This window comes from Diachasmimorpha longicaudata, chromosome 15 (genome assembly GCF_034640455.1).
Source record: "Diachasmimorpha longicaudata isolate KC_UGA_2023 chromosome 15, iyDiaLong2, whole genome shotgun sequence".
NCBI classification, from domain to species: domain Eukaryota; kingdom Metazoa; phylum Arthropoda; class Insecta; order Hymenoptera; family Braconidae; genus Diachasmimorpha; species Diachasmimorpha longicaudata.
Window position 1 is genome coordinate 68,572 of NC_087239.1, and position 19,200 is coordinate 87,771.

The 19,200-nt window shown below is 35.7% G+C and overlaps 3 long non-coding RNA genes across 3 annotated transcripts; 2 read left to right on the top strand and 1 right to left on the bottom strand.

Annotated features, from left to right (window-relative positions):
* Positions 1-3,258: 3,258 nt before the first annotated feature.
* On the bottom strand, positions 3,259-5,766 carry LOC135169587 (uncharacterized). The gene is made up of 3 exons (XR_010300225.1): positions 5,280-5,766; positions 4,732-4,917; positions 3,259-3,385 (listed from the first exon to the last, which is right to left on the bottom strand). It is a non-coding gene; the product is annotated as an uncharacterized LOC135169587 (long non-coding RNA).
* Positions 5,767-6,570: 804 nt separating this feature from the next.
* LOC135169542 (uncharacterized) lies at positions 6,571-9,511 on the top strand. The gene is made up of 3 exons (XR_010300218.1): positions 6,571-6,707; positions 7,865-7,997; positions 8,107-9,511. It is a non-coding gene; the product is annotated as an uncharacterized LOC135169542 (long non-coding RNA).
* A 1,027-nt stretch (positions 9,512-10,538) lies between these two features.
* On the top strand, positions 10,539-14,776 carry LOC135169543 (uncharacterized). Its single transcript, XR_010300219.1, has 3 exons — positions 10,539-13,187; positions 13,427-13,632; positions 14,139-14,776. It is a non-coding gene; the product is annotated as an uncharacterized LOC135169543 (long non-coding RNA).
* The last annotated feature ends 4,424 nt before the right edge of the window (positions 14,777-19,200 follow it).

Consider the following 19,200-nt stretch of genomic DNA (forward strand, 5'->3'; position numbering starts at 1 on the left):
TCTCTCTCTCTCTCTCTCTCTCTCTCTCTCTCTCTCTGATTTAACTTCATTTTTAATGAAACAGTATATTTTCATATCATTTAATTTTTTTTACACTGATTCATTCACTGTTTATTTTAATCTTAACATTTGTATAATGTGCAGCCATCATAAATAGTGAACCAATTTCCATGGGTTGAGTTGCCATTCATTGGAAATAGGTGGATAATTGATCACGTCCGCCACTGTCTATTTATATTTACTTTATGGAATGAACGGAAAGTTGATAATAAAGCAGGAAAAAATCACATGAGTCGAACCAAAAATAGACGATTTCACCGGATTATTTAAGGAATATTTTACCCACAACCTACGGTGTATGAATTATTTTCCCTCGTTAGAGGACTAGTATCTTCACTAAATAATCAATTTCTACCGCTTTGCATAATAAAGGAGTTCTACTGATGCAATTATCGAATTGGAAACAATATAATTATTAAAGTATCCTATAACCAATTGAAAAATGCTAAAAACAATATAATTGCCAGGTAAAATGGGTGTAGAGGAGTTCTAGATTAGGAGGAAGACAGGTAATTAATAAGTTTGTCATGTCAGATAGGGAACCAGGTCTTATAAGTAGCTACGTTGCAATAATTACTACGTCACGCATCCTGCGCAATCTAATTAACTCATTCTATGCAGTTTCTAGGTGGTTTCTACAGCCCTATGAGGCTTGCACGTTCCAACCGATTCGTACATTTTTTATAATTACGATATCTGTCCCAATCGATCACTCGTTATCTTTTCCTAACGGAATGTTGACATTTAACCTGAAGAGGGCGTGGAAAAAAATGATTCTTCTTCTAATGAAATTTACTAAGTAGTCTCAAAACACTAAAAATAGTATAAAAATCAATGATTCCTATTTTGAGTGCTCATTTAGAATTTATCTTGATACAATACTCTATATGACTAAATATTGTTTGTTTCAGTATTTTTTCACTATTATGGTTTAGCGTATATTTTTACAGGATAACCTAATAAGTAACCATCCCATGCAGATGGGAGGATTTGATACTTCATGTTCAGTGGGCCGTAACATTTTTTTTTTCGTCAAATAAAAGGAGGGGAAAACAGGAACACAAAACAATATTTACACGAATTTGATGATACATGGACGCTGTATAAGTGTCTGTATGGGATAGTTGTAACAGCACGAGAAAGAAAAATACTTGAACGTTATCTCTCGAATGTCCACGTTCGCAGAAAATGGAACATGGGTCTTCGCTTGCAGATCGATCGATCGGAAAGTTTATTCCCCAGACGTGACCTATGTTAGCACATGACGATGAATCCCTGCGGATAGCTGACGTCTTCAGTGATACCGGGTGATACAGCGATGAAAGAAACGATCCTGTCTTTCACCCCTACTAGTTTGAAATACTCATAGTTTTGATGCCTCTAGAGTGACTTGACTAATTGGAACAATATAGAGTTGAGAAAATGAATGTAACGGTTTTTCTTGAAATAATCGATCACGATTATATCGAGTGAAAATTAAACATGGATTATTATTCAGCTATTAATAAATATTCCATTATATGACCTTCTTCTAAAATGCAATGGCTTATCATAGAGTTGGTAGACAATTGATAATTGATTGTCTCATCAATCCAATAACTCATCAAGAATTATGCAATTTTCTAAAATCTCCAATTTGACAATTATTCATTTTTTCTAAAAGTAATTATACTTTTGCAAATTGAGGAAAAGTTTTCTATACTTCCGAAAGCTGAAGGATAGAAAAAAGGGTCAAAAATTTGAAAACTTTTGTCTAGCTATAGCTAATTGACTCTTTCTGTCTGTGTACTTTAGTGCTAATTGAAATTCAGCACTTTGATCTATAATTGCCATACACATGGAGGAAATACTTCTGAGTTTCGGAAACTTTCTTAACGACCTGCAAACCAGCCATTGGTAGGAAAATATCAGCGACAATTGTAGAACAAACTCTGCCGGCAAACGTCAACTTTTGCCTGCGTATTCTGAATTAAAGTACCACCTTCAAATTTCTCCGTAATTTTATGGACAATGTAAAGGGAAAATTTTCCGAGAACATAGTGTTAACGTTCATTGGAATGGTCCAAGTGCAACGGACAACGGTTAGACAGGGAGTGAGAAGTAAATTGCCACCCACAACGGGAGTTAACGAGAATGAAAATCGTAGAGGTTGATTAACGACGGGCGTTATCGAATAACGGCCACACAGAAGGAGTTCTACATAGGTACAGTACTAGTTTCTATATGGATCCACTTTCGGCTGACCATGGACTTCATAGTTCAACTAACTAGGTGGAGCAAATTCAACGTAAAGCTCTCTGACTTCAGATTTGATTGTTCTCCGGGTGTTCTCTCCTACGTTTTAAATGAAAAAGTTATATTGTCGACTACGTAAAAGCGATTAAATTATGCCGAACGATCGTGACGTACGCGAGATGAATATGAAAATAAACACAATGCAATCATTTGAAAATAAGGGTTTTTATAATACTGGAGTACTTTATTTTCAATAAACTAGAGGGGCATTGATTTTGGCAAAATTAGTTATTCTCGCATATTTGTTCTAACAGCAAAATCAATTTTCATGATATACCCATACTATTTTGCAACGAAAACTGTATTATTCTGTATGAAGGGGAGAACGCAAAGTGAAGAGAGGAGAGAGAATGCAACCCCCCCCCCCACCTTGCGAAAATCCATTTATTGCAAATATCGTTCACATGGGCAATTTTATTTCACAGAAATGCCGGTAGGCTATATCGTAGTAAGGTGTAGGTGTAGTTATCTTAAGATTGTGCATTCGAATTTCGGTGTGAGTAGAATTTTGAGTCAACAAATTTGGGTAATTCCACCACAAAGGGATTGGGGCAGATCATTCAAGGAGAATTGAGAAATACAAGTGGCAGAATGGAAATAGTTATAATTTCGTAAAACAACTTCTTTTACTCAGAATCTCAGTAGGTTTTGATACCGGACTTCTGATCTGGCCAAGAGTAGATAATTTGGATTATAATCCGATAAGACACATTGGAATAGATTTGGATTTCAAGCCTACACGTTTATAACTAGTGAATTTTTCAAGATTTTTTCGCACGTGCATTTATCTCTATTCACAAGGAAATTGCTCATTACAGAAATATACCTGAATATAATTATAGCAGAAATTTATGCATCTGTGAGAAATCAAGGTGGTAATGAAGAAAAAATAACTAAATGCTCTCCTGCATCATGGTAATCTTTATTATCAGTAATCCGGTGAACTTAGGGCCTCACCACCCAATCCCTACCGATCCGCCGACTGGTGATTGTGAATTGATATCACCACATACGTTCTCCATACTGGTGACTGTAAACAGTTATTATAATTCAGCATCACGTTTTCAGCATTAACTCATTGAACATTACTGCAAATGTACTTTATGTGCAGTGTCTGATGATTGCAATTTTGGGAATATAAATAATTTTATACACAGCCGTAGATACTGTTTCTGTCTGCGAATATTCAACCATTGGGATGGAGAGGATTCGTGTAAACGTGAAAGAACATTAATCTTCAGTTCAATTGTGATATATATCCTCAGAGGGGTCAGCATAATTTCTACGTTCAACAGTGGTATTCTGCGAATCGTGGGTATTACAGCATTCCATTTTCTCGTTATCTCTACATTCATCGGCCTTTAATCGGGCTATGATTTTTTGATAATTCCATCATGAATACATATGGTGCTCCGATCAACTTATGAAAATTAATGAGGTTTATATCTAGAGAATGATGCGGGTGATTTCATTTTTATTGTTTATGGTGTTCAAGTATTTTTGTACTGTCTAATGATATTTCCATACCCTTTTTGTGGCCAAAAAGTGGCTAGTATAAATAACGATAAAAAATATGGTCGGTTTTAGTTTTTCAGATAATCACAGTTTTTTTAATTTTGGTCCATCATCATGATACATGTTTTTTTACTTCAGCACACCTTTTAATATTGCTATACTATAAAAAAAAGTAACTTTCCCAAATGCATAACAAGATCGATGATGTTATATGAAAAATGATTTTTATAATTTGTAGATTATAAAAAATAGAATTTAATGAATTTTATGTAATTCAACTGTAAAAAAATGGCAAGGAAAGCCATAAAACAACTTAATACAATGCCATGTAATCGTATCTGTGTATTATTTGCATAATCATGCTCGATCCAAGCGCAGAAAGGGGGGCTGGAATGGAGATTGTATGAGAGATCTTGCTGTATACCTGTATGACATGAGTGCATAAATATATAAGGGGAAAAATTTCTTTCTCTTAATATTAAGCCGTCCTGCTTGTTATATAATCTCGATTCCCGTAATATTTCAGAGTCGAGATTTTGAAACTGCAGTTGAAATATAAAAAAAAGTTGAAATTAAAAACGAAGAAATAAACAAAACAAAACTCCTAATATTTTCATCTTGCTCGGAGCGCTTTAATTACGAGTTTAAACAATGATATGTATGGGCTACTCCCCACAGGCTACAGCTATTTGCATACAAAAAAAAAACAAGAAATAAAAAAGAAACGGGTAAAAGCGTATATGCAAGAGTGAGATCGGTGAAAAAAGAAAGATTGAGATCGAGGAGCAATTCAGAGGTATACGTCCTATCTCGTGGTCTATGTAGACAAGAACTATCGCGTTTCCTCTTCACAACACTTACCCGCGAGGCATTTGTCTTCATTTCTTGCGCAACTCTTGAATGGATCGTAGTTATGATTTAGTGGCAGAGTTCCTTCAGGCTGAGAGGGCACAAGTCAACGTAGTACATCTAGGGTATCATTTGCCTCCACTCCTGCTGCGGCCTGAAGGTAGTGACCCCCACCCCAGAGAAACTCGCATTGCCACCCTTATTGTAAATGAAAAAAATTCAAAAATCGTGTAGCGTATCAAGGGGGACTGAACAATTACGACTCCAAACAACAATGGATTTTTTGAGCCGTAACCTTTATCATACAGTTGGTCGACCATTAATGGTTATTTTGACAGTTAACTTTTTATTCGTCTTCTCATTACTCAGTGTCTGGTACCATATGAGAATTATATTACTCGCTTTCGGATTATGTCTCAAAAACGTACTATTTCGGTGAAAATTTCGTTAATATGAGTGTTAATTTTCTCTTAATCATTACCCAAAAAATGTCTATAGATGGGATTTATATTATATCCTGATGGGATTAAGAGGCCATTAATACAAATTCTTTGACTCACAACAATAATCGCTCGACTCACAAGAGAGGAAGTTCGATGTTAGGGGCACCCAAGTCAACCTATTTATGATTGGAACCATAGGATCCAGCATGAGTATTATCAGTCTCATAGTTCAGGCGGCACGCCAGTTACCACTAAATGCCAAGAGGTTTTTTCTCCGGCTTTTTTTACCACAACGTGTATCGATAAAATAATTACTCGTAAACCTACCAAACACTCGTATTTATTACTCATCTGCCTCCATTTTATCACCTATTATCAAGATATTTCTGCTTGTTTATATCCATCATCTCGTATATTTTTTTGTCTTTTTCACAATACACTTTCAAACATGCGGAAAAGATTGAAATACATAAAATCAGGGGCCTTGGCTACAGGATTATCCTGTATTCTATTAATGAGTAGGTTTTTAAAGTTTCCATAACGTCACTGGCAGTTGTTGGGGATTGAAATAACAAAATGTATTAATCAGTTGAAAAATAACGGGCTGCAAATAAATGAAAAAAATCTACTTGCACGGAGTAGTTTGTGCTTTCAGCAACGTTTGAAGTTGATCCATTTCCGTGAGTACAGTTACGATCAACTTCAACTCGTCGAGTAAATTGAATTTTTTTTTCGCCTCTCTTGCAGGCATCGGGCAGAACTGTGTCGTCACGTGCTCGATTGCCCAGCAGTGATGATTGTTAACAATGAGTTCCGGATTGCTTGTCTTATTTCTTTAAACGAAGGGATCTAAAATTTACACTGAGACTTCGATTGTCAAGGAAATTTTTTATGGGAGGAAAAGAAGGATGCCCCACCAGACTGATTCGGGCAAATCACATAGACTACTCCCTACGCGTATCAATGAAAACCTTGAGCGTTGATTTCAAAACGTTACCAACATCCATGAGTTTATTAGTATTCCAACCTATCGATAAGACGGGAAATTTTTATTTTTAAATTAAAATCATTGTGCGCTACAGTGCTCATGGTAAGTTTGACGCCCCTGACACGCACTGCGCCGTAGACCTTAGTATTTATTCTTTTTGCATACAATTGTAGAACAGACAAATGATTGACATTATTCTCCTTAATACCATCCTTCGTCACCCTAGTCATAAATATAGATTCGCTTGACTGTAATTATCGTGGCTGTACATACATGGAAGAACACTGGGACTGATGATGCAACGGACTGCACCGGCGTATACATAACGTCATTGAAAAATCCTGTTTCCCGTGGCAGGCATACACGATGCATTCATCTAATTAATCAAGTTGCATTTTTTGTTCCTTCATTGTAGGTGCATCGTTCGGTAGCAGAAATGAGAGGAATAAAAGAGGGTCGAAAATTGGGAGAGTCCGATAGTTATCAAGGCAGTAGTGTTGTAGGTCGCGACTGCGCATTTTCAGTCCGGGAAAATGTCGATCTTGCTGCTGGTACTGGTAGGTATAGCGTTATATGAAAAGGAAAAATGTTGAAAAACAAATGCCGCACAACACTGGAGGCCCAAGATAAATGGCGTATAATGTCGTGCCAACCCTGTCAAATCGTAGAAGGCACTCGGTGAATTGTCGAATAATAGTATGGATCAATGTTTAACACGAGCATGAGCGTGTTACTACATCAATTGTATGGAACTAAAGCAGTCGGCTAATCGCGTTATATACATTTTTGTCAAATATCCTATTTGCAATTTTGCCACAAGTGGTATATAGGGCCTGATGCATGGCAATATATGGAAAACTGAAAAAAAATTTATTCAACGTTTCTTAAATAAGTGACAGCGTCGTGGTTGTTCATTGCATTTAACTGAAGCAATTAATTGTAAGGAAAACTAAATATTATATTTTCAACTTAGCTGTAGAAACAGATGACTCTTCCCTTCGACTCGAATATCAATTTTGCATGTGGGGGAATAAACTGCTATATGCCTAAATATGTCCGTTACCGTTCACAACAGCCCGAGGAATTCAATACGTGTATATGTGATTAGAGACAAAAATATTTTGAAAAATTATTGTGATTCACTGGAAAGTCTACTGCAAAATGAAACACGATGAATATTAACATATGAAACGTACCAGCCATAAGTAACGTGTCAAATGGCTCTTGTCATCCTGTTGGGTTTCTAGCATACATACCGAGAAAAATTGTAGCGAACTGTACAAGTAGGGAGGTTTACTTTCGTCTGCTGATTCATTCCACCGTATACTCACTAAAGGTATCTCTGCGTTTCTACGGTGTGGATACATATATGTATATTAAACCAATGGATTCGTCAACAATTACTGTCGTATTAGTGTGCCATTTCATACCAATTGCAACTGACACATTTTCCATGCTATAAAAAGTGTTTGTCGATGAGTTACATGTGTCGTACCGCGTGATATTGACATAGTGTCACGCGTTCAATTTTACGATATGTATAATATACAGAGTGTATTAATTGATTTCCATTCATAACATTTGGGAACTGGAATTTTGAAGTCACTTGCTCTCTGGTCGATGGAATGCCATTATCTTAGTGCTTTTCTTTTCTATTTCTATTACTTTTTCACTCGTCCTGCAAAATACTATTGCTGTGAACACCTCTGGACAGAAAACCAAAATGAAGCATGGGTCCTGGCGTCGTGAGGATGACGGATGTAAAAATGTATTATGACATCTGTGAATTTGCACCATCAACTACATCTAAAAGGGTACTACGAGTAATCCCAGCGGGAGAGAGAGAGGTGGGAAATGAAATACATTAAATTCTGCCATGTATAAATTTGATATATTTTGCAAAAGGTTTCAATATACTGAGTTTGGTTGAATAAGTGGGCATTATTTGTTTGTTAGAGCATCTAAAAGTTTGACGTACAAACTGCTGGAACAAAAGGGAAAATGAGAGGACACAAAGGAAAAATCTAGGATTCATACATAATGAGTTGCGCACGTGCACCAAGTATTCCTAGTACGTACAATCCACGAACGGGCGTGACTGTAATTTCAAGTGTGAACTCGAAAATTAAACATAGTAACTCTCTCATATATGGAGCGGATATATACTACGACAAAATTCCAGTTTTCTTCGTCGATAAATGTAGAAAAATATCCAAGTCTGTAGCATTAAACTAATTACTCACAAAAAAATATTGATATGTGATGAAATTTTACTACTGTAATACTCAGTAACGTTTTTACCACCATTTTCTCCCAAATGACCCAATTGGTCCAATCGAATGATTTTATTGATAGAGAAAAATATCTATTGAAGTAAAATCATGAGACTCCTCTAAGCCCTATTGTTGGTTTTTCGAGATTAAAAAAAAAATTCCTTCTTATTACATAATTATTCCGTATTTTTCATTTTTCAAACATCAGCTGTTTGGAGTTACAAAAAATTAAGAACCACATTTGTATTTGCTATTATCAACATTGAGTTGAATAACAGTCAATTGAAAAATAGTCTAAGCAGACGTAATTCAGGTCTTCATGAAGAGGGTGAAACAAACTTTGACTTTTTAAAACAGTTTCTTGAAATATTGGTAAGCTGAGGGTTCTGGTCCTAATGAAAAAAAGCGATGAATTACATCAACTTTTTTGAACATTTTGACACGCCACTGTCATCAAATATTTTCAAGGAGAATTCTAAAAGATGATGAGAAAGATTTGTTGGAAGATGAATTACTCAGCAACTCATTGGCTGAAATCTTTGTCGCATTTGCAAGCCCTCCTTGCTAACGAGAGTACTTAATTTTCTCGTTCTTTCAGGAAAAGGGGTGAGCGCCTGTCGCTGACGAGAGATTATAAAAATGTTTACGTGAATGTAAATACCACATTATTTAACTGGAATGGGTTTTTACATGTGTTTAGCATAGCACAGTAACTACTTGTGCATTTACGCTTCTAATGGAGTTTAACAAAATGGAAATTCAACGAGCATAATTTATATAGTCGTTTGCTCAATGCAGAGGTTACCACTATATCCTATACAACCATTTCTGCATGCGTGGGCGCATGTGTGTGTATAGCTGTTGTGAAGAGACCCGTCTTCCTCTGACTCTCTAAGTTCTTCTTCCTCCTGACCCCTTTGTTGTAAGTTGCTGGGGTCTTGTGCCTTAATGCACAAATGATTCTGCTATAGGAGTACGCTCATTATGAATCGCTATGGAACTTCCATACCAACTTTTCGCTCGTAAAAGATTCCACTACTATTCCTCGCTCTTTTTCACGAGAGCCCGTGCGGCCTACGATCGATACTTTCAGCTGGGGCATAACCATGCTCTTGAGATGAGAAAGACTTTGTCAATTTATCCTTCATCAGGAGATTATATTTTAAGCAACATTTTAATCCTAAAATTTACAATTTACGACAGTAAACTTTAACCTTCAGAAGCATTCCAATGCACACAATGAACAATAAAAATATTGTCTCTGAATCAGCAGATTTTATGATTCCACTATGATCTTGTTATATTGACTCAATAAAAAACTCAGTTCTAAATCCTTGTCAAACTCATAACGCAACTAGTGGAAGTCATTCGTGACCAATGAATTACACAATAAATTTTCAAAAATTGATAACAAGTAAAATCAGTTGGGATGTGTACGCAGACCAAAGAGAAAACATTTTTCTTCTTCCACTATTTTTTAAAGAGAAAACCACCTGAAGGGTTTGCTTAACCTCGGGTTTCGAACTGTCTTCCAGAAAAGTGGCTGGCTTTCATCCGTGAAACTATTTTTCTGTAGATCCCCCTTTTCTTTCAACTTTCTATTTCACTGAGACCACGTAAGTATACGATGTCGCTACTTCTGCACCAACACTACAAATGAAAGAGAAGGGAAAGACTACATCTGCGGTTTTACATTTTGATCGCTCTCGTTGTAGATCCTCATTTCAATGTCTTCTTAGCTACGTAAAACCGGCGGAGCACAAGTCAACGAATCAAATACTTTTTGAACGACATAACTCATTGGTGCTATCTCTGGTAAATTAATGCAGTAATCATAGTCATTCCAATTACATGTTTATCATATTATACGGCAAATTTATGTTTTTTATGTGTTCTACGATGACAACTAGAAATAAGTGGTTAAGTGAATTTTATGTCGATAGTAGTTTTCCTTTCCGTGCTACATTGAATCAGAATCGCATAGAAGGCTAATGACGAATACAATTCATCAAAATGTTTCTCATTTAGAAATAACAATATGAAACTCCAACACCAGTTATAACGTTCAATTCATAAAATTTGATTTTTCTGTGAACAAAAGTGCGAGGGAGCACTTGCATGGAGAATTGAAACAATACTATATCATTTTGGTTATGAATGAAAGTTAAATTGTTCTGACTCTACAACTTGGAATAAAGTCTTTTAGATCAAAGAGAAACAACAATTGTGGGCTTAGTTCCGTTCTTCAAAGAGCATGGCAATCCAAATTACATGGGAAACCTCAGCATTACCGTCAGCGTTAAGTCTGGCACATATGCATATTCACCCGTTTATGCGACTGACAATCTTCCAATCTACCAACTATCAATCTCCCTTCCGGTAAAGTTTATGCCAGTGTAATATGCTTGGGTTGGGAATATGTGTCACACAGCAAGACTGAAATTATATATATACATGTATAGTGGAAGATACAGTCGCACTGTAGTCTGATCATAAAAGAAAAAGAATAACAAAATATCGAGGGCGTGTGATGCTGCTTTTCTCTAATAATAGGTAAAGGGGTATGTGATAATTCACTCAGGATTTTCATGACCATTGCTGGCGAATTGCTGGCGGATTGATTGACGGTCAGTCGATGGGGACGTATAGTCAATCATTGGTTCATGGCCGATCGATCATTGATCGATATTCAATCTATCGAATCACCATTCACTGTAACACTCAACTAACTGCTCAGCTCAATCCTCGTATCGACGGATCTATTAGGGATGACAAACATGAATAACTTTTCTATTTTCGTATTCAAATTTATAAACATTACTGGCGTTGGATGGAGCTCGCAACTCTTTTTAAAAATTCTACGGAAATTATCAATAATCGTCTATAAGATTAAGTGATAAACATTATGTAATTTTATACATATGATAATATAATGCTCTGTATATTTGGAAAAATACTTCCTCCCCTTGTAATATGATTTTGAAGATTCATGATTAAAAAGTAACAATCCATTGGCAAAGCAATATTTGGAAAATACATTTTGGGTAAAATGATACTGAGTCACATATTCATTAGAATATTATTATCTTATTTTTATAATTGGATTATATAGTTGATACACGTTACTCTCTGCAGAGCAAAAGTACTCAAATAATAACAGATGAATCTATTTCATTGCATCACAAACGCGACGTTCAGTAACGTACTGAACATTTGTGTCGTAGGGTGCGACGTAAGTGTATACGATTTTGCTCAGAGAAGTTGGTTTCCCTTGAAACGTCGTGAAACCGGCCGTAGTAGACAGCCAGCATCAAATTATTGCAAACAATTACGTTTAATGGGAAGGTTAATGGCTATGGTCGACCAGTTGGTAGAACGAAGGAGAATAGGTAATGGTACGAAGAGTGTGAACGTTGATGCAAATGTGCTGACGTCGAGTAATTAGCAAACACGGGTGGCAACCAAGTTCTTATTATATTAGGTAGATTTTCCCAAGAAGGAAGATTATCCTGTGCATTAATTGCAGTTGAATAATATTGACTCATTCTTTCCCAAGATCTGCTCAGGTTTGAAGTTATCGACATGACTAATGGAAAGTTTTGAGATCGTTGAATTCAAATTTGCTCTTAGCGATCCACTAATGGTATCTGATTTCGATCAACCCGCAATGTGGAAGCTATGTGCGAAGTTAGTATTAGTTAACGAAAACTCCTTCCATGAGCCATTTTATGGAGATAAGCAGATATTGTCCAGTTTTTTCCTGAATCATTGTTCCAGATGCACCCAAACATACTAGTCTCACTGGCATGCATACCTGGAATATTCACAGCTCATCAATTGGCACAACATGGATGATAAATGGCTTCACACCTTTGCCACTTGAGGCATCCCAGAATGGGCACGAGTCAATATATTCATATCATGCTGATGGAACAAACTGAAGGTGCATACAGATCTTTTATCCTAAAGTTGATTTACAATTAATGATGGTTTGAACATCATTTCTATAATTACAATGACATACAAATGGTTTGCTTGTATTGGTTAGTCGTATGTCGTCATAAATAGTCAGGGAAAAAAATATGCTTGAATGAAGTACATTCTTTGATGATGATTAGAAAAAAATTATTTTTACATGAATCTATTATCTACTGTAAAAATAGTGACCATAGTAAATACTGTAAAAACGTGTGGAATGTGTGAAATCAATAAAGAATGAATGAGTGAGTGCTTTGTTGTATTGGATATTTGTGCACGTGTGAAAGAACATGACTCTAGTGGACATTAAGGTTTGTTGAGACGTTAAGATTTTAAGGTAATTTATGTGTTTTGTTTAATGTAAGGAATGCAAGGGAAAGGAGGCGTGAGTGTCGAGCATGACAGGTTTATTATAGTTGTGTTTCGCGTTCTAAGGATTTTTTCTAGAATAGTGGTGAGTGTTGTCCGGCCATGTGGGGTTACTCATGGGACAGACCCTGCATTGTTGAAGGACTCAGGGAAGGAAACGCGTAATGAAAGAAAGGGACAGAAGACAGTGCATTTTCGGGTGTGAGCTGCGGAATGAGTTAGTTTAAGTTGTGACTTGACCGCGGACGCGTGAGGATACTCTTCTCATCCTCCTATTTAATTTTGATTGTATTTTACCTTTATAATATACTGTTCCTTCATAAAATAAACTTAATCATTTATCTTTTCATTTGATATTGATCCTACAAACGTTTATCTTCAATATGTGTTTTCAATCATTAGTTAGGGTTTGTCAGGGTACAGTTATTAAATTTTCCTCATACAAATAATACTACACATATAACTTCATTGAACAATATCATTTATCAATTAATCGGAAAGATAACCAAATATTTCACTGCTCCCACTATCTTAAGATTTAAACGAATTCAAAAATAGAGCATCCGCTTTGGACCAACATTTGGATAATTTTTACAGAGTTTTCCTCTCCATGCAACCAGCACGGTAATTTTCATTGCGTTTTTCTCTCAATGCAGATCATGGACCATTAACGAAATATGCTGGAGGACTATTTATGAATGTTGGTGTTTAACGCACATTGCACTAAGAACAGCCTATTCAGTTAACCAGGAAATTAGGGAATCAGTAAATTGACTCCTATACATCCATCACGGCGACTGTGCGATCAATGGCGTGGCTCGGTTACACTGTTCTCCGGAACATCGGCTGTTTTTGCAGGGAGGTGAGCGAGTTTAGCTACTGATGCTCATTATCTAATGTCGGTAATTTAATTGATTTTTTTTCGGCTCAATAATATCCAAAACTATCTCCCTGGATTTCATCTTGCCTCTCGCCCCAGTCGACGCTCTCTACTCTCTTATCGTTTTTATTCTTTTCATCTCGATCGGGTTTCCTTGGCTTGATCAAAAGAGAACATTTTTTTTTCATGAAAGGTTTATAATTACACGGAATCGTATTATCATATTATTTCTGAGCTAATCTAATAAATAAAAAAAAAAGTTTCATGGAGGAAGGAGCAATGGAAAATCACCATTAGCCTGTGTAGTTTTTTTCCTCTTGGCATGTCATCATACCCCAAGTGCATGCGGCAAGCACTTTTTTTACTACGTCGAAAGAGATTAAGACGTAGAATGGAATATAGAAAGCCATAATCACGTTACCCAATATCAACGATCTTCATATCGCAACCCATTAGCAGTTTACCTGACTCGTATATGGTGTCGTTAGATGGGCTCCTCTGGTCATTGGCAATAATGACCGTTATCTACAATATGATTGTCTACAGGGATAAGAGAATCGAAAAGAAAAAACACTAAAAAATATGAGGCTGTACACTTAAGCTGCCGCATATCGAAACCGTCATATCAACTTCTCAAACGAGACGGGTTATTGATGGACGAGAAAAGAGTACTGCTACGGGGAGAGTGGAAAGGATTATAAATAAAGTATACATTGAAGAACTTTTCGAAAAAGCTGGGTACATTCATCGTGCAGGTAAATCACCTATAAATAAATGACATACCGCACTCACCAACTACATCGCAATGATTTAGACTTTTTTAGATTATAGAGATGTTGATTAATTGTGTTTATATTTATATCCGTTGCCATGGATGAAAGTGGCTCGAATGATAGATTAAGATTGAAATTGAATTTTGATCAAGCACCTGTATAGAAATGCTCGTTAAAATTGAATACACACAATACTCCAATTCATCACAAGGAAATCTCGACATTCTAACACAAATTGAACATTTCGGCATAAAAACTATTCAAAATAATCAATTTAAATAGCTGCTTCTTTCTTTATAAATTTATTTACGCGATCATTATTATAATTTTACTTAAAATTGAAAGGAATAAGGAATATTCTATATATAGGGGTGATCAATGATTTCTGTGTAGCGATAAATTATTGGCAACAATTATTGGTACGTTGGTTGTTCTTATTTTGACCAACGATGGTAATTCGTTTTGTATAGAATAGGAATATATTGATGGGCTGTATAGTGAAAAAAATAATAATGAAATGATGTATATTGAGTTTATGCGTTGTATTTGCATGTGTCATGTACACGTGTTACCATTTGAAATATTTCGATGACCACACTGAATATGAAAATCTTTTTCTGACCTTACGTAGTTATGTAAGATTCTCATGCTTCTTAATAATTATGAGGAAGCCAGGCTGCTTCAAGAAAGACAATCGGAAGTTCTATGCTTGAAGCTATGAGAGCCGAAATTGAATCTAGAATGATCGGGGTGAGACGGTAGTACTTTGGTACAAAAGACAAGTGCTAGCGCAACCAAGGTAAAGTTTCTTAACGCTTAGTAAGGATCAATATGTGAATTCTACGGAGCGTAGAAGACAAATGGAGCTAGACTATCGGAAGCACTCCTCGAGCAAACGATTAATAGTCTTGACGAGGGTCATATAATTAAATTAAACTTCACAAGAATTTCACTTAGCCGTAGAGACAGGGGGCCAATGCATTGCCAATTATGTACGGAAAAAGAGCACCAATAGACTGAATAAATCCTATGTAAACTTGTAAGGTGTATCAGCTCTTGATTGGATGTAAATCAAATGTAAATTATGCATTTTACTTTCAGTTGAAGTGGAAAATTCACTGTCTCCACTTCAACGTGATAAAGTTATAAATTTTTAGTATGAGCTAATTATTGTGGTTATTTAGCTAGTCGTTTTTGATTTCATGGTGTGGGTTCATGGAGGAAAAGTTTAACATTTCATTCTTCCAATAAATTACAGAGCCAGTCGCTTCTGAAATTGCTCTAAATACTAATAGACAACTTCGTTTGATGTTAAAAAGTGAATCGAGTTGAGCCTTTTTTTCTGGCACACAATTGAATGAAATACATGTGAAAGAATTCTTGCTAAAGGGGGCCAACCATTTTTTAGTAGTCTAAAAGTCATGTAACGTGTTTTTCGGTTTTCTGATTTTTTCCAGATTTTTAGCACTCACGGACATATAGAAACATAGGACATTTTTGCAGCTTTCTGATAAAAATATTTCCGTGCTTTGGAAAGTAGAAATAAATACTGAAAATGCGAAATAACATAACTGTAAAAAAAGTATTAAAAGGGAGTTACATTCATCGGGGGTAGTTACATTCATCGAATCCGTTTGATTTCGATGAAAAAATTCACGAATAATTCATATTGTTTGGAGTGTGGTGAAGAATTTCCATCACGAGGCAGTTAGTTGTTTTTTTCTGTTCGTTTTACAATGCTATATACTTTCTAGTTGATCAAGGCATGTCGTTCCTCTTCAGTAGCGTCATTAGCTAACAATCACTGTTGTTTGTTACCAGTAAGCAAATGCTATGAGTGTAGTGCAAAAGCCGAGAAAAGCCCTGGATTGCTGTATTAAAATAACATTCTTTTTTGTGTGTAATGAATTCCATTGAAATGAGTCTTTTCTTCCGATTTTCTCTTCACTCCAATCTTTCTTCCTTTTAACTTTACCGACATTCTTTCGCAAAACTGAAATTTATGCTCTCACATTGTTCTCATGTATTATGCGCGCCCCCGGCTATTATCGGAAACGTTACTTCTCTCTTACATGGCAGTCTGTGTATATTGGTTCTTTGCGACGCTTCTATGGATGAGCGTGCTTGCTTTCAAAATTTATCGGGCTCTAAACGATCTCAAAGCGTTATTGACATGGGTTATAATTCATGAGCCATTGGGGCTACTCAGAAGCAGAACTAATTTCAAGATCCCCCTTTCCCTTCATTCAAATACTGGCCTTTTGAAATTTTATCCCTTTTAATACGAATTTCTATGCATCGTCCAGAAGGCTATTCGGGAAGAATGTTTAGGCATGACTATTTTTCTCGAACTGACAAAAAAATCGCAACACGAGATATATTAGAACCCTATATTTTTAATTTAGATAGATTAATTTCATGGAAAGAATACCTTGAAACATATTTGTGATTATTAGATTTTTTTAATATACTGGAATTCCTTTTTTCTCATATTGGGCAATATGCTGATGAAAAATTCAAAAATTGTTAAAAATGTCTGTTGATATTTTGTTATTAAATAAAAAATGCAGAGAAGAATATGTATTATCAATTGGTGAGAAATTTATCGATGAAGTTGCAATGAATACAATACGTCATTTAATATAATCATGAGATCCAAATCAAAATTATCGTAATCGGGTGGTGGTTATTTAGATTTCACTATATGATGGCGCATTTCTCATTAACAATTCAATTATAGACACAGAGAAGTTAATTAATGAAATGTTGATTATGAGAACAATTCAAATTGTATCTGTGGAGGGAAATAGCTGCCAGTTTATTAATGAGATGTCTATAATGGCAACAAAGCGAGTTGTATTTATGGAGGGAAGAGTATTATTGATCAATGCATTATCATAAAAGTTTGGCAGATGACGAAAAAATGCCGTTCCACTGGAGTTGCATGAAACAACGGATGGGACGTATGACTAGTGGCATTTATATGAAAATTATTGAAATCCTGATGTACCACACACTCTAATGCTTTGGATATTCGGGGACTGCATATGACAATAATAAATTTTATTATACATAAACTCACGAATAGGGGATCCTCTGTAACCTGGGAACACACAGAGAAGATTCACAGCGCAATTGTTCTGAGGGTGGTATATACAAACGCGTGCGATATCCATCCGCTTTTTGTGGAATTGAATGCACCGTACTATACAGAGTGATAATCAGTTTCATTGTTTAATTGGAAACCTGCCAAATGAACTGTGTCGGAGCATTGCTTTGACTAATAAAAAATACAATGAAAAAAGAAATTCACGTCTGGTTCATTTATTCAATGAATTGAAATTATTTTGTCGCTGGATAATTATAAAATATTATAAAATTTTCGGTTCGACAAATCATATCTTGGTTACTCAGTGAGCTACACAAAAGCCTTATACATATCCTAGTCATTCCAATGAATCTCATTACTACTTGAACTATGTACATATTTTTAGAATTGAAAATGGACCATTAACTGTGAATGGTAAAATGTGCATATAGACTTGATAGACTTGAACGATTGCTAAATAATAAACTATAAATACTATAAAACTAGCGAACCCTATGTACTATTCAACTGACGTTTTTCAACTGTAAAGCCATTGCTCAAAGTTCTTCAGGTAGATTTCTGAACAGTTTTTCTCTGCCTTTCCCAGGTGAATAAATGGACAGGTTGTTATTACATCTACTATTGACTATTATGTAAGACTAAGATATACAAACACGCAAGTCAAGCGAATCACCAACGGAAGCGGGCCAATCAGTTAAAAAACGTTTGAAATTTACATCAAACTAATTTTTATCACCAAAGACATAATGATTGTCAATTAAATTTTTTGAATTGTTCATTGTCATCTCATCGGCCCTCCATTATTGTTTTCCTTTAATAAGAGCTAATAAACACAATAAATTTTCAAGTAGTTGGAAAAGCGCGCGAATAATAGCTTGTAAAAAATACAAGTATTTTGGAAACATAAGTCTTCTCCCGTGAATAATAAGAATCTATAATCAGTAGGGAAGGAGGACTGGTGGGCCTTCCTCAGGCTGATAGCTGCAATGATGTAAATGATAACAGCATTACTGTTGATACAGGACAATGTGTTTTACCGAATAAATTAATAGAATTAGAAAGCCATGTATTCGTATGGAAATGTGAAAATTCATATAAATTTATTTAACAATTATTTATATTGCTACGAAAATTTCGCCGGCGAATTTCCAAAGGCCCTTACAAGAGAACCCCTTGAGAATATAGGCTCGTTGGTTATCCCCAAACGTATGCTGGTCCCACTGGCGCCGAACTCATATATTTCACGGTGTGGTAACCGTAACTAACAATTCCTAGTTTGCGGGCCGCCGCTATATTTTCGTCAGTTCGTTCCCGAAGGTACGTTCTGAACCACTAATTTATTGTCTAACGGCACCTACTTCATGCAGTATCATTGAGAATCTTCAGAATACTTACTAAAACGTATATATACAGAGTGATCAAGTAAAAACATTATCCCTAAATAGCTTGGACAAAAAAGGTTCAGTGAAATAATGTTTTATATGACAGGCGGAGGGATTGGAGGAGAATAGCCGATATGAGCCTACTTTTTCAGTTTACAAGCACATACTTACACAAGCGGCAAGGACAAAGTGCACCGTTTCAAATGGCAACTATATTTTTTACATGTATAAAACTTGTTCTTCTTAATGAGATGGTTTCAGACATATTATCATTTTGCCATTCATG